The sequence below is a fragment of the Zeugodacus cucurbitae genome, chromosome 3, assembly GCF_028554725.1.
Source record: "Zeugodacus cucurbitae isolate PBARC_wt_2022May chromosome 3, idZeuCucr1.2, whole genome shotgun sequence".
NCBI lineage: Eukaryota > Metazoa > Arthropoda > Insecta > Diptera > Tephritidae > Zeugodacus > Zeugodacus cucurbitae.
The window spans coordinates 34029255-34051389 of record NC_071668.1 but is presented as its reverse complement, the minus strand read 5'-3'; the positions used below and the strand labels follow the sequence as shown (position 1 = coordinate 34051389).

At 39.1% G+C, this 22135-nt stretch overlaps 2 long non-coding RNA genes across 2 annotated transcripts; both read left to right on the top strand.

Annotated features, from left to right (window-relative positions):
* Positions 1-10789: 10789 nt before the first annotated feature.
* On the top strand, positions 10790-13633 carry LOC128920436 (uncharacterized). The gene is made up of 3 exons (XR_008470510.1): positions 10790-12631; positions 12694-13308; positions 13366-13633. It is a non-coding gene; the product is annotated as an uncharacterized LOC128920436 (long non-coding RNA).
* Positions 13634-14412: 779 nt separating this feature from the next.
* LOC128920426 (uncharacterized) lies at positions 14413-15727 on the top strand. Its single transcript, XR_008470495.1, has 4 exons — positions 14413-14536; positions 14596-14626; positions 14695-14747; positions 15602-15727. It is a non-coding gene; the product is annotated as an uncharacterized LOC128920426 (long non-coding RNA).
* Positions 15728-22135: the final 6408 nt, after the last annotated feature.

The following is a 22135-nucleotide window of genomic DNA, read 5'->3' as shown; positions in this document are numbered from 1 at the left end:
CCATCCCGAAGATCTACCTGACATGTGCCTGAAAAATAAGACGTTTATTATCGAATCGTTTACTAAGAAGATCTAATGCAATTTTGTAGTTAGCCTCATTAATTTCCAAAGATCGTATGGTGTCAAGAGCTGCACCGCTCAAGCAGGAACGCAAATGCTGAAGTTTGTCGACTCGTGTGAGGTCGCTGTCCTTGTCGATAACGGAACTGAACATCACAGAGAAATTTGTCCACTTTATATACATATGTACGAGCCACTGAATTTAGCAAAATTAATAATGGTAAACTTGAACGATTGGTGTTCACTATGATAGGTTGAGATTCGTTGTTGCTGGTCCTGAATGTGGAGCAATGCTGAGATCCGCTACGTTTTCCAATTTCGCGTTGTAGGGTAGCTTTCAGCATAACTAAAGTTGCATCAAATTGGATAACTAACTCGCTGCCTACACAATGAAAATCATGTTCTTCTAAACTGGCGTGCACAGCCATGAAGTTAGATCTCAGCTAATTTAATGACTCAATTACTGCCGCCACAGCATATTCATCCAGACTCTGCAACCGATCCGAATCCATATCTGTATACAAGCTTTCAAGATGCTTAAACATAGCTCGTGTCTTTAATTTCAAAAGAGTTACCCTATTCGTAGGGGAATGTTGGCTTATGGGGCTTTCATTTGCCGAATTTTCCCCAATTGGAGTACCGTTGATATTATTCATCGACATTTCAAAAAAGTTTTAAAACGAGGTGATCAACCTGTTACTCGTGGTCGATAACTGTGCTGAACCGTTTGAGATAAAGCGGCACCCGATGTACGGTGCATAAGTCTAACCGTTTTCCGTTTTAACTGATTCTAGAAAGTCACGCTACGAAGCGGTACCGATTTACCGATATTTTCCAATTTACTGTTTATTGAAAATCACACCACAAGATTATGCCGAAATACAAATTGAATTTTAACAACGTGCTCACTTTAACGATCGCTTACTGTATGTAAAGTTATGTCCACTAACAATGCAACGTACAATTTCAATTGCAGTAATGTTCAAACCGAATTTTCACTTTTTCACAACTTAATTCACACAGCGATCACGTCGGGGTCACCAAATGTTGAGCTACCAAGCTTTTTTGATAGCTGTTTGGCGCAAACAAATACTCCTCTGCATTACTATCAAATACTCCGAAAAGTAATAGAGATGTAATGCAGAGGAGATAAACCGCCACAAACTTCACAAATAACTTTTACAACAAAACAACACCCGATGAGGTACAAAAACACATAAACCAATTCGTATTCGTACACAAAAACGCGCGCTACTCACAAGTGAAATTATCAAGTGGAAACAAAGGATTTAACAAAAAGGAGAAATAAACACCAACTCACAACCCTAAACGTGAAAACGGAAAAAACATAAATTCGACAATAAATTTGCGAATACCAAACGGAGAATATCCCCAACAACCACATATTAATCAACACTAAACAACACAAGGAATTATTCGTATACAACACAGGTTATTATAACACAATTATACTAACATTGGATACTAATTAAACATACATAAAACAATTAACAAATATTGTAAAATCACACCTAAACTCAATTATATTTGATGTACACATAACGCAAAATCATATTGAATACACTGAATTTTTGTAAATTTGAAAATCGAAACCACTAACTTTTCTTTAACACAACATCGGCCTCAACGTCGATATAACTCGATATTTTGATCCATCGAGCCGCGATAATTTAAAGGAAAGTACTTCGTGGGAATTCACACAACAACAGCAACATCGTTGTAATTATATCCCCCAAACACCGTGCAGCCAATAAAGTTGAACACCTACAACCACCGATAAGTAGGACACATATACATACAATTTAAATATCGAATCCGAAGAATATGTAAGTGCCACCCGTTGTTATCATTTATATTAAAAGTGCAAAGTAAAATCGTCAAAAGTTCAATTTTCAAATTATGTACTTAAGCGACCTTAAGTTCAATTTATTCGTCAGCAGTGAGTTTGACAAATTTTGCTTGCGCTATTGAATTATATATTTATTTGATATAAATACATACACACACACACGTACTTATTTACTTACATACGAACTAGCGATCTAGTTCGTATAAAAATATTGTTGGTAGCGGACACTAAAGCAGGCAGCACATAGCACATAACAGGAAATTCGAACGGTGACCCGATAGGAAAAGTTGCGACAAATCCTCAAATTTTTGTGTGGCAAATTTATTCATATATTTCGCGTATATATCATACAAATATTTGTTCTCATCCAATTATAGACAATTATAATAACCCTTAATAATCGAAAAAAAAATTCTTTTTAACCCGAAATATTCAAAGTTTTTACTCTTCACCCAATTTATTGAAAATTCCTTCTACCTCAAACCACACCCATCCAAACTATTAAAATGGAGGACTTCAAATTTACCACAACCGATTTAATCGAATTCGTAAAAGATCATTTCCATACCCAAAATGAAGAGGAGACAGTTTATACTCTAGAAATCAAAAGAGTTAAACTAAATTTTCTTTACGATAAAGCAGAACATGCATATGATGCTATTCGCAGATTTTTCTCGCGAAACCCAAGAAACCATCGATTATAACAAAGTTAAAGATAGATATAAAAAATGCTATCAAATGTACCTCTTTTGTTTAGCTTCAATTAATGAAGATGTAGACACACGTAAAACACAAGTGTCAAACCAACCAATAAAGGAAAGACCCTCAGAAGCCTCAACAATAGATTTCGGCCCCACAGTTCATAGACCACCATGCGACACTGACATTTTTTACGGAGATTATACAACTTGGCACACCTTTCGGGACATGTTTACACCGTTGTATATCCGTAACTCGAGAATTAGTAATATTGAAAAACTATTCCACCTAACTCAGAAGACCCGAGGCGAAGTAAGAGAGGCAATTAAAAACACACCCCTTACAAATGATGGTTTCATACTGGCCTGGAAAAATCTTGTGGACCAGTATGAAAATAAAAGAATGCAGGTCAATGCCCAATTGAAGACTCTGTTTAGTTTACCCGATGTGACTCAAGAAACAGGCTGCGCTATAAAAAGTCTGCAACGAGCGGTTAATAATGTTTTAACCAATTTAGCAAATCTTGAGATTGACGCACAAAGTTGGGACCCAATACTTATATATCTTTGTAGCTCCAAACTACCCAAACAAACTTTGGAAGCTTTCGAGTACACCCTATCAGATAATTCTACAATACCCACATGGTCAAATTTCGACTCGTTCTTGACACATAAATACAACACCCTCGAATCTGTTGGAAATTTCATGGCTTCATTAGCAAAAACCCACACGTCTCACCCTAGTTCAGTAAAAAAGACAGACGAAAAGAAGTTTAACACATTTCATGTTAACGTGTCTAAAAATCACATAGCTGAAACCTCTAACCACCGAAAATGTAATAATTACACCACTTATCAACCTTACCCCGAAGCAAATAGTTGCAAACATTGCAAAAATCATCATCCAATCCGTGAATGCCCCAAATTTTTAGCAATGAATGTTGAGACCCGCATTTCTACAATCAAAAAGTACGGCTATTGCTACAATTGTTTAGCTACATCACACAGCTACAAGAATTGTATCAGTAAATACTCATGCCGTAAATGTCACAAAAGACATAACACCCTGATACATACAGAAACTAGACCTCAACCTGAATCAACCCCAAAAGCGACCAGTTCAACTGCTGCTACCACGGCAAATACCTCAATACCCACCCAAAATTCAAATCAGCAAGCATACACCACAACGATACAGCCCACTGAATTCTCAACCCAAGACCCACACAACCCAAGTAGGAAGCAGATATTATTGGGTACTGCAATGGTACAGGTAGAACATAATGGTCAGCGATTCTCAGCAAGAGCACTTATAGACTCAGGAGCAGAGGCAACATTTATATCTTAAAGGCTTCAACGAAGTCTGGATATACCTACCCACTCTGTATCAGCAAAAGTGACTGGACTAAACAATGCGGTTTCAGCAACTCTTACGAAAATTTGTAAGGTAACGCTTTGTTCACACACAAATTCAAATTACAGAATATCGTCTCAGGCATTCATTCTGAATAGCCGTACCGATAATTTACCCTCATACCCGATAGACCCTAATCTGTGTTTAAAGAACCTCGGCTTCACTCTAGCAGATACACAATTCCACAAACCAAGACCCGTGGACATATTAATTGGTAGCGATATATACCCAAATATCATACTAGGTGGAGTAAAACGAAATATTTTAGGCCCACTCCTGGCCCAAGAAACGAAATTCGGATGGATATCCACCCAAAACTCTTCAATAGTATCATTCCAAAATAAAATGAACCCTGAGTATCTACTCACACGCCTTTGGGAGGTGGAGGAAATCCCAAAGGATTCCATAATTTCAACATCAGACAAGTTTTGTGAGGAAAATTACGAAAAAACTACCCGACGTAATTCAGATGGGCGCTATGTCGTAACCCTACCATTCAAAGAACGCACAAATATTGATATTGGACAATCTAGACACATAGCATTAGCTCAGTTCCTCAGAAATGAAAAGTCTTTACTCAAAAGACCCGATGAAAAGGCCGAAAAAAATAAATATGGAATATTTGGAACTTGGACACATGAAGAAAGTCAAAAATGAATCCACGGATAAATCGACGCAATATTAATTACCACATCATGCAGTCATTAAACCCGACCGTATAACCACGAAACTGCGTGTGGTCTTTAATGCATCTTGCCCCACGTCAAATCATAAAAGTTTAAATGACATCTTACACATCGGACCCACTTTACAAAAGAACCTATTCATTCTAATTACGAACTGGAGACTCTTCCAATTCGTTTTCAATGCGGACATTCAAAAAATGTACCGGCAAATATTGGTGGACTCTAATCACACTCGGTTCCAAAGAATCCTCTTCAGAAAGACCCCTGAAGACACCATAGAAGACTTCGAACTACAAACAGTTACGTTCGGTATAAATTGCGCACCATACCTAGCAATCCGAACCCTCATGAAGTTAGCCGATGATGTTCAAGAAACTCACCCATTAGCAGCAAAAATTCTGCATCAGAAAATGTATGTGGACGACGATTTAGCAGGAACCCACGACATAACCACCGCAAAATCTGCACGTGATGAACTCATTTCTGCCCTAGAATTCCCAGGATTCACTTTGAGAAAATGGACATCAAATCACGCACACATTCTAAAAGGACTTCCACCCGATCATCTCTTAGACACAGAAACCCTCAACCTCTCGGAACCAGAAAACACGAAACACTAGGCATTCGATGGAATTCAAAAAATAATATATTTTTCTTCTCGTCGACCCAATGGAGAAAAGACCCACATATACCAAACGTGAAGTTTTATCAGCCATAGCAAAATTATTTGACCCAGCTGGCTGGCTTAGTCCAATTATAATATCGGCAAAAATAATTATGCAACAAATATGGCTTGATAAAACTGACTGGGATGAAAGTTTAAAGCCACTCACCCTTCATCGATGGAACAGCTTCGTGAAAGAATTTGAAAATATAAATCAAATCGAAATACCTCGTTGGACTCACTTCTCTCCATCAGCAATAATCGAATTTCACGGTTTCTCCGATGCTTCAGAAAAAGCATACGCTGCAACACTCTTTATACGAGTCTTAATTGGTGACAAAATATGGACAACTCTCTTAGTATCAAAAACTAGAGTTGCTCCTATTAAAACCCTATCTCTACCCAGATTGGAACTCTGCGGAGCTGTCCTTCTAGCTAATCCTACTAACTCTACTCTAACCCAATTAAATGAAACCCAATATAAAAAATCCCATCCAAGAAGTGGGATGGACGGGACAAGGACGGAAGAAGGTGGGTCCTTGTGACATCTACTACAGCGGCCATATAAAGGAGCGCAAATTCGGTGTGGGATTCGTGGTGGGAGAGAGACTCCGTCGTCGAGTCCTGGCATTCACCCCGGTGGATGAACGTCTAGCCACAATCCGCATAAAAGCGAGGTTCTTCAACATATCGCTTATTTGCGCCCACGCACCAACGGAAGAGAAGGACGATGTGACCAAAGATGCTTTCTATGAGCGACTAGAACGCACCTATGAGCGCTGCCCCCGCCACGATGTAAAAGTCGTGCTTGGCGATTTTAACGCCAGGGTGGGTAAAGAAGGTGTCTTTGGCACAACAGTCGGAAAATTCAGCCTCCATGACGAAACATCGCCAAACGGCCTGAGGCTGATCGACTTCGCTGGGGCCCGAAATATGGTCGTCTGTGGTACCAGATTCCAGCATAAGAAAATACATCAAGCTACTTGGCTGTCTCCTGATCGAAACACGCGAAACCAAATCGATCACGTTGTGATAGACGGAAGACATGTCTCCTGTGTTTTAGACGTGCGTACGCTCCGAGGACCAAATATAGACTCGGACCATTATCTGGTCGCAGCGAAGATACGCACCCGCCTCTGTGCAGCAAAGAATGCCCGTCAACAAACACAAGGAAGGTTCGACGTCGAAAAGCTGCAATCGCAACAGACAGCCACGAAATACTCTACTCGACTTGCACTCCTGCTCTCTGAGAGCACTCATCAGCATCTCGGTATAAGGGAACTGTGGAACGGCATCTCAAACTCACTGCGTACCGCTGCAGCCGAAACAATTGGTTTTCGGCAACGACAAAAAACAAGCTGGTACGATGAGGAGTGCCGTCTCGCAGCGGAGAGAAAACAGACTGCCTACCTCGCAACGTTGCAAACGACCACAACACGTGCGGGATGGGATAGATACCGAGAGCTGAAGAGGGAAGCGAAACGCATCTGCAGACAAAAAAAGAAAGAGGCCGAAATGCGTGAGTACGAAGAGCTTGAGAAGCTGGCAGACGGAGGTAATGCTCGAAAATTTTATGAAAAAATGAAGCGACTTAACGAAGGTTTCAAGACCGGAGCATCCTCTCGTAGAGACCAAGGTGGTAATCTGGTAACCGATGTCCAGGGCATACTGGGATTATGGAGGGAACACTTCTCCGACCTGCTGAATGGCAGTGAGAGTACAACACCAGGAGATGGCGAACCCGATCCCCCAATCAATGACGATGGAACAGATGTTCCATTACCCGACCATGAAGAAATTCGAATAGCAATTACCCGCTTGAAGAACAACAAAGCAGCGGGGGCCGATACATTACCGGCAGAACTATTCAAATACGGCGGCGAAGAACTGATAAGGTGCATGCATCAGCTTCTCTGCAGAATATGGTCGGAAGAAAGCATGCCTGACGATTGGAATCTCAGTGTGCTCTGCCCAATCCATAAAAAGCGAGATCCCACAATCTGCGCCAATTACCGTGGGATCAACAAAGCAGCGGGGGCCGATAGATTACCGGCAGAACTATTCAAATACGGCGGCGAAGAACTGATAAGGTGCATGCATCAGCTTCTCTGCAGAATATGGTCGGAAGAAAGCATGCCTGACGATTGGAATCTCAGTGTGCTCTGCCCAATCCATAAAAAGCGAGATCCCACAATCTGCGCCAATTACCGTGGGATCAGCCTCCTAAATATCGCATACAAGGTTCTATCGAGCGTACTGTGTGAAAGACTAAAGCCCACCGTCAACAAACTGATTGGACCTTATCAGTGTGGCTTTAGACCTGGAAAATCGACAACTGACCAGATATTCACCATGCGCAAAATTTTGGAGAAGACCCGTGAAAAGAGGATTGACACACACCACCTTTTTGTCGATTTTAAAGCTGCTTTCGACAGCACGAAAAGGAGCTGCCTTTACGCCGCGATGTCTGAATTTGGTATCCCCGCAAAACTAATACAGCTGTGTAAGTTGACGTTGAGCAACACCAAAAGTGTGACGAAAAGTGACGTCATGATTGGGAAGGACCTCTCCGAGCCGTTCGATACCAAACGAGGTTTCAGACAAGGTGACTCACTATCGTGCGACTTCTTTAACCTGATGCTGGAAAAAATTATAAGAGCTGCAGAGCTAAACCGAGAAGGTACAATCTTCTACAAGAGTGTACAGCTGCTGGCGTACGCCGATGATATCGATATCATTGGAAACAACACCCGCGCCGTTAGTTCTGCTTTTTCCCGCATGGATAAGGAGGCGAAGCGAATGGGTCTGGAGGTGAATGAGGACAAGACGAAATATCTCCTGTCATCAAGCAAACAGTCGGCGCATTCGGGTCTTGGCTCCCACGTCACTGTTGACAGTCATAACTTCGAGGTCGTAGATAATTTCGTATACCTGGGAACCAGCATCAACAACACGAACAATGTCAGCCTCGAAATCCAGCGCAGTATAACTCTTGCCAACAGGTGCTACTTTGGACTGAGTAGGCAATTGAACAGTAAAGTCCTCTCTCGACGAACCAAAATCAAGCTCTACAAGTCGCTTATCATTCCCGTCCTGCTTTACGGTGCAGAAGCTTGGACGATGTCAACATCAGACGAGACGACACTAGAAGTTTTCGAGAGGAAAATTTTGCGCAAGATTTATGGTCCTAAGAACATTGGCAACGGCGAATACCGCAGACGATGGAACGATGAGCTGTACGAGTTATACGACGACATTGACATAGTTCAGCGAATAAAAAGACAGCGGCTACGCTGGCTAGGTCATGTTGTCCGAATGGACGAAAACACTCCAGCCCTGAAAGTGTTCGATGCAGTACCCGCCGGAGGAAGCCGAGGAAGGGGAAGACCTCCACTACGTTGGAGGGACCAGGTGGAGAGCGACCTGGTTACACTTGGGATCTCCAACTGGCGCCGAACTGCGAAGGAGAGAGAGAGATGGCGCACTATCGTCGATTCGGCTATAACCGGCTAAACGGTTGCAACGCCAATCACATACATACAATATAAAAAAATATTTCTGAACAGACTCCACAATAGTTCTAGCTTGGTTAAGCAAACCACCCTGTTCTTGGACCACTTTCGTTTCTCACCGAGTCGCTGCGATAATCGAAAAAGTCGGAGTCGAAAATTGGCACCATGTTGAGAGTCAAGACGATCCCGCAGACTTGGCAAGTCGAGGATGCACACCCACGGAACTTCTGAATTCGTCTGGTGGCAAGGACCCGAATGGCTACAACGAGGAAAAGATGAATTTCCAATAACTGATTCTAATTCCTACAACACTACCCTTGAATATAAACCAGTTAAGACGTTTGCGATCACGACCCAAGAGGATATTCTCGAAAGGTTTTCCTCACTACCCAGAGCTATTCGTACAATCACATACTTATTCAGGTTTTGTTCAAACGCCTCACCAAGGAGACGAGAAACTCAATACTCAAACCAAGCGATCACACCGGAAGAATTCAAAATACCACGAATGAAGCTAATAATTCAGACGCAAAAAGCATATTTCCGAGAAGAATATGACGCTCTAACCCATAAAACCCAAATACACAAAAAAAGTTCATTATTAACACTAAACCCATTCATTGACCCTAAAGGAGTCATGAGAATTGATGGCAGATTAAGCAGTTCTGCAACATTAACATACAACGAGTGGCACCCAATTTTACTACCCTATTGTAGTCGTATATCTAAACTACTAACCCAATTTACACACTTAGTAACCCTACACGGCGGAAATCAACTAGTTCTTCGACTCTTACGAACAGAATTCTGGATACCCAAACTAAAGGTGCTGATAAAAACCATTATTCATCAGTGCAACACCTGCACTATACATAGAAGGACTCAACAAACCCAAATAAAGGCAGCACTCCCAAAGGAAAGAACAACACTAACCCGACCATTTGTTACCACGGGTATCGACTTCGCCGGATCCTATGATATCAAAAACTACACTGGGAGAGCATGTCTAATTACCAAAGGCTATGTATGTGTCTTTGTATGTTTCTCGACTAAAGCAATACATCTCGAACCCGTAAGCGATCTCACTACACAAGCATTTCTAGCAGCATTCACCCGTTTCTTCTCCAGGCGTGGATGTCCCGCCAATCTTTATTTCGACAACGGAACAAACTTTGTAGGAGCTTCCCAGTTATTGACTAAAGATCGGCGAGAATTCATTACAACACTTCGAACTAATGTTACAACACAACATAGTCATCAAAACATCTCATGGCACTTCAATCCACCAGGAGCTCCGCATATGGGTGGATTATGGGAAGCAGGCGTTAAAAGTTTTAAAACCCACCTAAAAAAGATCGCCAAAGTGCAGAAATTTACCTTCGAAGAATTTGCTACCCTATTAACCCGCATCGAAAGTTGTTTAAACTCTCGCCCAATAAGCCCCACAAACGACGACTCATCACACTTGGAACCATTGACTCCAGGACACTTCCTAATAGGTACTCCACTACTAACACCAGCCGAACCCAATTTAGAGGATGCTAACTTAAGCATCATTGACAGATGGCAGAAATTAAAAATACTTTACCAACATTTCTGTAAAAGTTGGAAGGAAGAATACCTTAAGGAACTCCACAGACGTTATAAATGGAAATACCCCCAGCGTAACGTTGAAGTAAATGATCTTGTTGTCATTCGAAACGAAAACACATCCCCAAACGAGTGGAAATTAAGCCGAATCGAAAAGGTGTTCTTCGGTTTGGACAATAATACACGAGTGGTTTAAATCCGCACTGCTCAAGGCACAATAACCCGCCCTATTACAAAAATTTTAATTTTAAGTACAGAATAACTTAACAGTTTTCTTTCTTTTTAGAAAAATGGCTCCAACCACAATTAAAACATTAAACGGTAGACGAAATGGCCCCACGTCCACCATAGCATTACACCAACGCCTGAAAATGAAACAATGTCGCGACGCATTCGACGTTTCCAAACAACTCTACCCACTATTCATGAAGAAAATGAGAATTATCACCACAAGACCCGTAAAACTATAACCCGACGAATGGGTGCATCGATGGAAGCATCGTCACGATGCTTGCGGATTATGTAAAAAAGATCACCGGTTAGCCACTTATACCATGTACTTGTCGGTTAACATATATAAAAAGTACGAAGTTGTCATCAAACAACGATATTGTGCTAATTGTTTAGCCAGGTCCCACAAGACAGAAGAATGCACAAGTAAGAACCGATGTTCCACTTGCAATGGGAAGCACCATACATCCCTACATGGACACCCCATATTATACACGGAAAATGAAGTAAAAATAGTAGAGAAACCAATATCTCAAAAGCATCCAATATACTTTACCAACACGTCCCTTAAGTGACGATGTTCAAACACGCTTTGACCACTTAGTCCTCGCTGACCCATACTTTTATACCAACAGAGAAATGATGATTGAAATTGGAGCAGATGTATACCCACACATTATCTGAAGTGGATTGTTTACCCCTGATAATGGTACAGTGGTAGCACAAAATACAGCATTCGGCTGGACCCTCACTGGAACCCTATGATAACGAAATACCCTAAGTATTATCATTCAATTCACTCTCATTAATCACATTGAAATATATAAATTATACCCCACTAATCCCATTTTATTTCGCAGATACTGCAAGGCGGCCGGGATGTTTGACGCAAACAAATACTCCTCTGCATTACTATCAAATACTCCGAAAAGTAATAGAGATGTAATGCCACAAACTTCACAAATAACTTTTACAACAAAACAACACCCGATGAGGTACAAAAACACATAAACCAATTCGTATTCGTACACAAAAACGCGCGCTAATCACAAGTGAAATTATCAAGTGGAAACAAAGGATTTAACAAAAAGGAGAAATAAACACCAACTCACAACCCTAAACGTGAAAACGGAAAAAACATAAATTCGACAATAAATTTGCGAATACCAAACGGAGAATATCCCCAACAACCACATATTAATCAACACTAAACAACACAAGGAATTACGTATACAACACAGGTTATTATAACACAATTATACTAACATTGGATACTAATTAAACATACATAAAACAATCACAAATATTGTAAAATTACACCCAAACTCACATATATTTGATGTACATACACATAACGCAAAATCATATCGAATACACTGAATTTTTGTAAATTTGAAAATCGAAACCACTAACTTTTCTTTAACACAACATCGGCCCCAACGTCGATATAACTCGACAATAGCTACCCAGCAAGTCATGGGTACTGAAACTCCAACACATTCAAAGAAATTTTAATAACACCACTACATACACACATACGCAACAAAGGGTAAAATGTGTATAAACATTTAACTCAACTCTTCTCTCATACAGCACCCTGAATGATAGAAAGAAACAAACAAAATTCTCGTGTTTGAACAAGTTTTGTTTTGATTTATATCATGGCTGGTTGTGAAGTATTATTTTGCGTGTTTTATTTAATTCAGTGATCCGTAGCCTAATTAAAGTTTAAATTATTGAAGCACGCATTTTTAAATAAGTAAAACGTAAAATAAAAGTTTTCTAAAGCCAAAATATGGAATTGAAGAGGGTGGATACAGTAATACTTCATTGCACTGTCAATTAGAAGCACGCAATAGAAGCTACGCCAACAATGGTCAACATCAAGGGCAAAACCATTGAATACGTAAATAATTGTTGAATATAATAATCTTATCTTGCCTAAATTCTAATTAATTTTCCATACAGATATTTCAAACCTCATATGGCGCGTTAAAGGTACGCAAACTTATTGGTGTCACTTATGGTATCAGTGTAGAACTTTCGAAGCGATGGAATATGTGCTGCAAGCAAATCCAGAACTACGGATGCAAACGCTGCTACATGCAACACAAATCATTTACAGATATGTATGTATTAGGTTTAATGTCACTTTTTTACGTGCAATTAAACCTTTTGGTCAACACAAGCACAAGAATTGGAACCACATGGTTTAGGTGATTTTGTAACCGTTTATCGTCGCGACGTGTGTCAACTGGGTTTTGCCACTGAGCTAGAGGGCAAAGCAGATGCAGTATTTTTGGAGCACCTCAGTTGGCCATACCAGCAGCTGAAACATAGAAATCAGAGGATAAATTTAAGTGAATGTTTGTGATCATAGAAATTTAAAAACTTCTTGTATGTTCAATTAGGAGGACTTTTTTGATTCATTTTCACCTTGTATTGAGAAATCACAACGTTGTTGTATCGCTTTATAAGGACATGGATTCACCGAAATTAGTTCAATGGAAATACTACACCAAGAGCATCGATGTTAAGACTAGAACGTTGCCAATGCTAGATTTAGAATTCCTGATACATAACGTAATTATTACCAACTTTTATGTTGTAAAAATTCTAATTTTACTTTATATTTTATAGAAACCCTCCTCCCAGAAAATCGACGAATCTAGTACTAATGAAATTAATGAAAGAACAGATCTTCCAAATCTCCTAAAGAAACCAAAATAGTCCTCACATAATGTGCGCAGCTTACACTTCCAGGCCGCTCAGGGTATTTAGCATTTGCCACTCTTCCTCCAGCCTTTGTCAGATAGCAAAAATTGTTCAAACATTGAATACGTTATACATATGTATATAGTGTAGTACGATAATACATTTATAAAGTAAATATAATAATAAAAACCTAAATGGCATGATATTTTAAATAAATATGAAATATAATTAATGATTTTGTTATTAAATTCTCATTTGGGATTTTAGTAAAACTAACCGAAAATAGCGGGTATAGTTTCTGGTCTTTTGTGGGTCGCAGTACTGAAACTGCACATGTAGTTTTGGTTCGCAGTATTGGGTCTTTCATCCGTGATTGTACCAATACCATTCCCCAAATTGTGCAAGAGGTATATAACATTGCTAAATGATGAATGTAATGTGCAAGAAAGAACGATCACACATACACAATAGTTTCGGGTACTTTTGTCAATTCGCCCTTAAGAATGGCATAGAAACTTTCATTGAAACTGCGGGTACCGCTCCCTGGCATTTCACCGGAGAATTCGCCGGTACCTGTCTTGCAGGGTATGCATCGCGAAATCAAACAAGGAAAATATATAATTATTATTTATTAATTAATTATATATAAAACAATAATATGAAGGTTACATGGCTGGTGAATTTAGTTGATCTGGTACGTCTGCTTGCGGCGACTGTTAGAAATGATCTCAACGCAATAATTTGCTTAAAGCTAAACTAGAGCTCAACTATTACTCGCATGTCTGTATGTATTAACGAATTAAGGATAAAGGGTAATGATAAAGTGCAATGATCCCTGCAAGACGGAGGTAACAAACTGCACAAACACAATCAAACTTTTTTCAGCTGTTTACACATACAATTACAACACTTACATTTGTTTACAATTGGAATTGAATTGGAGAAAGCTTTAGTTAGAACGAGAAAAAATATTGCCACTGGAAGCATATTGATATAATAACATGCTAAAAGAAGACATATATTACATTAAAAAAAAAGAAAAACTGAAATTGAAGCGGCAGTTTGGCCATTTTATAAAAAATTTGGGCTTGAAGAGGTAAGGTTACTTTTTGGTTAAATTTTATTGTTAATATTAATTGATTTGTTTTTTTATAGAGGAGATATATAAAAGAATTAATTTTAAAAGGTAAGTGTGATTTGTGTTTATCTAATAATTTGTGTGTTTTTACTAATAAAGTTTTAATAAAATTCCAGGCAAAATCAAAGCAAAGACAACGACCGGGACTTCATTTTATACAAAAGAAAATGTAAGTTATTTTAATATTATCGTAATTAATTAGATTTATATATAAAGTGTGTAGGTAAAAAGCGAAAAAAAGAAATGAATTGGATATACAAGCGGTTGGTACTCAACTCATTTAAATATGTGCGTTTGAATGTCAGCATATCTGCTCGTTTGCAGAATGCTGAAAATATTAACCTCAATGGTTAAATATAAAATGATAATATGCAAAAATTCAAGTGCTAAATTAAATAATCATAATATTAAAAGAAAAGTGCTAAATATAAGAAGAACAAGTAAGGAAAGGCTAAGTTCGGGTGCAACCGAACCTTTTATACTCTCGCAATTTATTTAGAGATTTACCTATATTTTCGCTTCCCTGTAGATAAAGTATATGTATTTTGAAATCTCTTCTGAAAGTGTATAAATCCCAATGTCCTTCCGTGCTGTGAATAAATGTTGCAAGTATTATTTTTTACTTAAGTTTATTTTTTATTTTTTTGTATTTGTGCGGTTTTGCCAATCTATAATAGAATCTGATATTGCGAATAGTAGCGTGTACGAAGTTTTATTTGGGCATCAAGATTTCAATTCAAATTATCGCATGACCGAATGGACAGTCGGATGACCATTGCGGCTAAAATTTGAAATATAATCTATACCATCTTTTAAGTTGAACCAAAACAGTCGTGTGCCTTCATATCATAATTGATATTTATGGTTACAATTGATAGTTATATTTGATAACATTTTATACTAATATTTTCGTTTATTCAATATAATACAATAATCCACATAATCTATTAAGCATATTATGTAGATATTATGGAGATAATTAATTGCATATATAAATCAGCTAATACTTTTCTTATTTTCCAGGCAACAATATATATATTATATTTATTCCTGCTATTCCTGCAAGGACCACGGGACGACAGAGCTTTATTTCGCCAACATTGTTAAAATACATACATATATGTAGATTAAGAATAAAATAAGATTATATATCATTTGAATTGTTAAATTAGAACATAAATTGCATAATTATAATAATTTATATATAAATATAATTTTAATGTTAATAACTTGCAAATGTAAAAAATTAATAATAGCTTAAACTGTTTAAGTTTATAAGATTGTACTATCTACATATTTGATTTTGTAATGATTGAAAATGCAATAAAATAAATTAAAAAAACAAAAAAAAAATGAATTGTTTTTACCTGTTAGCGGAAAGATATAACAAATATAGGTAACAAACTGCTAACCAAAACAATGAGCCGTTCGGTAACAAATACATCTGTTCTGAATAACATAGGGGTAACATAGGTGCTAACATATGCTTCAGCAGAGGTAACATATATATAACATGCCAAACATGAAAATATATGATGCCATTAACAGACGGTAAGTTGTCAAAACTTGACCAATAGGAGGCAAGTATAAGTGTTATCGTAGAACGGGACCACTTATGCAAAATGTAATTGGATGGAGTGAGAAGACCATTGAACGAGTAGGGGCATAGTGTTACTTCTTTCCCACGCTTCGAAAAAAAGTAACAGACAAATTAATTTTTGCTAATGTTTAGAGTAACACAGCTGTAACATGTTAGCTGAAAAATACCCGTCTTGCAGGGATAAGTACAAAGTTAAATAGAACTTAATTTTCAATGAAAAAGTTGCGTGAAACCGGCTGTTACTCTCCCATACATATGTATGTACTTTCCCGTTTCTTGTTGGTTCATAAAAAAAATAAAATGAGGAAAATTCGAACATGAAATTATATTTTATTTATAATGAGCTAAAACCATTGTAGAAACCTACAAGTAATACCTAAGACAGACATATGGTTTCCATACTATTATATGTACTACAATAAAAGCTCTAGAAACCATGAGCCAGCATAGTGACACACATATAGTATATTGTACTATGCTTACATTCATCAGCTGATACAAATAAATTCAAGCAAAATGTAATTATGAATAACAGGCAGGAAAATAGATCCTGACTTAGTTATAACTTCAAGCAATCTTAAAATAATATTGTCCAATATAATTATTACATATTACATATTATTACATACCTATTACACATTTTTCAAATTTTGTTTTTTGATTTCAATTAATTTTGAATTTAATTTATTTTCTGTATGTCAAAATGTCAGAAAACATATGATTGTGACAGAAGAGCTTAAAGCTTTCGATGTGTTCAATGCAATCCATTATAGTACATTTCACAACACCACAAAATTTCAATAGTTTCAAGAACTCTATTGTAGTACGGAACACAATTTGCTTTCAAACAAAATTCGGAAAACCGGTGATACACGTATGGTTTCTGAAGCATACTACAATGTATACTACATGTCTGTCTCAGGTATAAGGTATAACACCAGACCCATACGCTTCGCTTCCTTATCCAATGATATCGATATCATCGGCGTACGCCAGTAGCTATACGCTCTTATATAAGATTGTACCTTCTCTATTTAGCTCTGCAGCCCGTATTATTTTCTCCAGCATCAGTTAAAGAAATCACACGAGAGTCAGTCACCTTGTCTGAAACCTCGTCTGGTATCGAACGGATCGGAGAGGTCCTTCCCGATCCTGACGGAGCTTTTGGTGTTGCTCAACGTCAGCTTACACAGCCGTATTAGTTTTGCGGGGATAACAAATTCAGACATCGCGGCATAAAGGCAGCTCCTTTTCGTGCTGTCGAAAGCAGCTTTAAAGTCGACAAAGAGATGGTGTGTGTCGATCCTATTTTCACGGGTCTTCTCCAAAATTTGGCGCATGGTGAATATCTGGTCTGTTGTTGATTTTCCAGGCCTAAAGCCACACTGATAAGGTCCAATCAGTTTGTTGACGGTGGGCTTTAGTCTTTCACACAGTACGCTCGACAGAACCTTATACGCAATGGAATTGGTAATTGGCGCAAATTGTGGGGTCTCCCTTTTTGTGTATTGGGCAGAGTACACTGAGATTCCAATCGTCAGGCATGCTTCCTTCCGACCATATTCTGCAAATAAGCTGATGCAAGCACCTTATCAGCTCTTCGCCGCCGTATTTGAATAGCTCGGCCGGTAATCCATCGGCCCCCCGCCTTATTGTTCTTCAAGCGGGTAATTGCTATTCGAGTTTCTTCAGGGTCGGGCAATGGAACATCTGCTCCATCGTCGTCGATTGGGGAATCGGGTTCGCAATCTCCTGGTGTTTTATTTTCACTGCCATTCAGCAGGCTGGAGAAGTGTTCCCTCCACAAACTCAGTATACTCTGGACCCCCAGGTCACCTCTGGGGGTCCTACAGTTGTGTGCTCCGGTCTTGAAACCTTCAATTAGTCGCCGGATCTTTTCGTAAAATTTTCGAGCATTACCCCTGTCGGCCAGCTTGTCACGCTCTTCATACTCACGCATTTCGGCCTCTTTCTTTTTTTGTCTGCAAATGCGTCTCGCTTCCCTCTTCAGGTCTCGGTATCTTTCCATCCCGCTCTTGTTGCGGTCGATCGCAACATTGCAGGCAGTCTGTTTTCTCTCCACTGCGAGACGACAATCCTCATCAAACCAGCTGTTTTGTTTTGAAGGGAATTTGATATGCCGTCCCACAGCTCCCTTATACCGAGATGCTGATGAGTGCTCTCAGAGAGCAGGAGTGCAAGTCGAGTAGAGAATCGTTCGGCTGTCGGTTGTGAATGCAGCTTCTCGATGTCGAACCTTCCTTGTTTGTTGACGTGTGCGCTTTTCAACACAGAGGCGTGTGTGTATCTTAGCTGCTACAAGATAGTGGTCCGAGTCGATGTTAGAACTACGGAGCGTACGCCCTTCAAAAGCACTGGAGACATGTCGTCCATCTATCACAACATGATCGATCTGGTTGCAAGTGATTCAATCCGGGGACAGCCAAGTAGCTTGATGGATTTTCTTATGCTGGAATCTAGTACTACAGACGACCATATTTCGGGCCCCGGCAAAGTCGATCAGCCTCAGACCGTTTGGTAATGTTTCGTCATGGAGGCTGAATTTTCCGACTGCTGTGCCAGAGACACCTTCTTTACCCACCCTAGCGTTGAAATCGCCAAGCACGATTTTGACATCGTGGCGGGGGCAGCGCTCATAGGTATTTTCTTGGTGCTCATAGAAGGTATCTTTGATCACTTCGTCCTTCTCTTCGTCGGGGCGTGGGCGCAAGTTAGTGATATGTTGAAGAACCTCGCTTTGATGCGGATTGTGGCTAGACGTTCATCCACCGGAGTGAATGCCAGGACTCGACGACGGAGTCTCTCTCCCACCACGAATCCCACACCGAATTTGCGCTCCTTTATATGGCCGCTGTAGTGGATATCACAAGGACCCACCTTCTTCCGTCCTTGTCCCGTCCATCGCATTTCTTGGATTGCGGTGATGTCAGCCTTTACTCTTTCGAGGACATCAACCAGCTGGACAGAGGCACCTTCCCAATTCAGGGGCCGGACATTCCAGGTGCATGCCCTTAATTCGTAGTCCTTTAAACGTTTGCAGTGGTCGTCATCAAAATTGGGGTCTCTCATCCGATGATTTTGCTTCCTTTTCATTGGGGGGTGTTTTTATGTGGTGGGTCCCAAACCCTACGCACAACCGCATAAGCGGCTTTCGCCTTCTCACTTTAGCTCGCCTCTAAACGGATGTCTGTTGGCTACCCAGAGGATACTTGGACCGGAAGTCGTGAGCTGCTTGCTCGGATTGCATTGTACTAAAAAAGACACAAGACTACAATGTCGAGTTACCGTGTTATACTACAAAATTTATTCCTTTAAGTAAATTATTATTTTTTTTTATATTTTAAATAATAAAGAAGACTTTATATGGATAATTTCCCGTTATCCAGTTGATTCTCTTGCTACTTTTATGCTTTTACAATGGCTAAAACTTATTACGACCTCTGGTCTTTGATGTCCGTTGTCTTTCTCTCTGATTATGAAGTAGTTTTTAGTTTATTCATTAGAAACGTACATACAAATCTTTCTTCTTTGTGCTAGTAGTATAGATAAGGGAAAATTTTCGAAGATGTGGGTTTTTCCCCATGTGAAATTTATTTTACAAAAACACAAATGTGTGAGTTTTTTCATTGGGAATGTCGTTCACATAAAATTTACTATAAGATCAAAACTCATATCCAACAATGAAAAATAATCTAACGATTTATTTATAAATAACACAGCCACACAAAAAAAATTTTTGGTTCTGACCTGGGGGTCTGACTATGTAGACTTTATGTGTTTTGGGTCACTGAATCCGAATCCGAGGTCCATTTAACCCCATCAGTTCAGGATTTTGACATAACCTCAAAAAACCAATATGGCGGACACGTTTTCGAAAAATTCATCGGATTCGCTTGAAATTCGTTACTCGGGGGTTTTTGGGGTCGCTGATTACGAATTTGAAGTCAGTTTTTGAAAATTCAAAATGGCGGATCCAATATGGCGGACACTTTTTTGAAAAATTCATCAAATTCACTTAAAAATCGTTACTCGGGGGTTTTTGGGGTCGCTGATTACGAATTTGAAGTCAGTTTTTGAAAATTCAAAATGGCGGATACACTAAAGAAAAATATGGATAATAAATCTTATTTCGGTTCTTTGTTTGAGAAGAGTACATTTTGCTTAAGTCCTATGCTGAGTAATTGGATCTTGCGTGTGTCTGCATCCAGGGCACCTCCACGTGGTGACGGTGAGCAACGGAGATTGTGCGCTATCCGGCTAAGTCCCTGGATAACGGCTTTGATGCCGTCATGGCAGACCCGCGTAAGAAACGTGTTACGATGCAGGGACTCGGAACCCCAGTATCGGCGGTTGAGAGTGAGAAAGCAGGCTCTCAGGCGTCGTCATCCAAAAACTGCAGCTCTTCATTGGTGGGAAACTTGGCTAATGTAGAGTATACTGCGACAAGACAAAGTAACAATCTATGTCACAACTGCGATAGTAATCGCGATGTGTTTTGTTATATCTGCTGCAAGTACGAAGTTAGTTCATTGCGAAACAAAATTACTGATGACATCAAAGTCACGTACAAGGCAATTTTTGTTTTACAAATTGATGAGAATGCATGGGTTCCCAATATAATTTGCAATTCTTGTAAATCAATGTTTAACCGTTGGAAGAAAGACAAAAAAGCAATAAAATTTTCCAGTCCAGCAGAATGGAAGAAACCTCTTTCTAAAGAAGATTGCTTTTTTTGCTCAAATGAAATTAGAAAGAATTACACTGTTAAAAACAAACACAACATCGTCTATAAAATAGTGACATCAGTAAAGGCTTCAATTTTATCTGACAAAGAAAATGAAAGAACTGATTTCGAGAGCATCAACGCAGTGAAAAATGACGAATGTGGATGATTACGAGCCTGAGAGCGACCATAACGATAGCGACACTGACTATTCTGAAAGTGAAGACAATGAAAAAAGACTGCTACAAAGCAACAGAATGGCGACTTTTCATCGACTCGTCGAAAAGAAGTATTAAGGCAGTATTACTCCATAATTCCAACGTTTTTGCTCCTATACCTATAGCCCACTCGACTCTAATGAAGGAAAAATATGATAATATGCAAATACATTTAAATAAAATTGGTTACAAGCAACACAGGTGGCAGATTTGTGGAGATTTCAAGATCATAACCATGTTACTCGGGCAACAGTCTGGATTTACAAAATACCCCTGTTACTTATGTTTATGGGATAGTAGAGCTAGAAAACAGCATTATAAGGTAAGGGATTGGCCAAAGAGAGAATCCCTTACACCTGGGTCGCACAATGTCATTAATGAATCTCTCGTAGATCCATCAGAGATCCTGCCTCCTCCTTTGCATATCAAGCTAGGTCTTATGAAACAATTTGTCAAGGCTCTAGATAAGACAGGAAAATGTTTCGAATACTTGCAGACGATTTTTCCTAAAATTTCTGAGGCCAAAATTAAAGAAGGTATATTTGACGGTCCTCAAATTCGAAAAATGTTTAAGGATAATGTCTTTATTAGTCAAATGAATGATCAGGAGAAAGCAGCTTGGTTGAGTTTTCGAGAGGTTGCAGAAAACTTCTTGGGAAATCGAAAAAGTCCACAATATAAAGAAATTGTGGGCAAAATGTTACATGACTACGAGAAACTAGGGTGCTTGATGAGTTTGAAGCTGCATTTCTTGCACTCTCATCTGGACAAATTTCCTGAAAACGTGGGACATTTTAGTGAAGAACAAGGTGAACGTTTCCACCAAGACATTAAAGTTGTTGAAACTCGCTATCAGGGAGTGTGGAATGTGAATATGTTGGAAGATTTTTGCTGGATGCTAAAAAGAGAATCACTTGGACAAAACAACAAGCGCAAAAGAAATCCATTACATAGATCTTTTGAAGAGAAAAGAACTCGATATAGCTCGAAAAAAG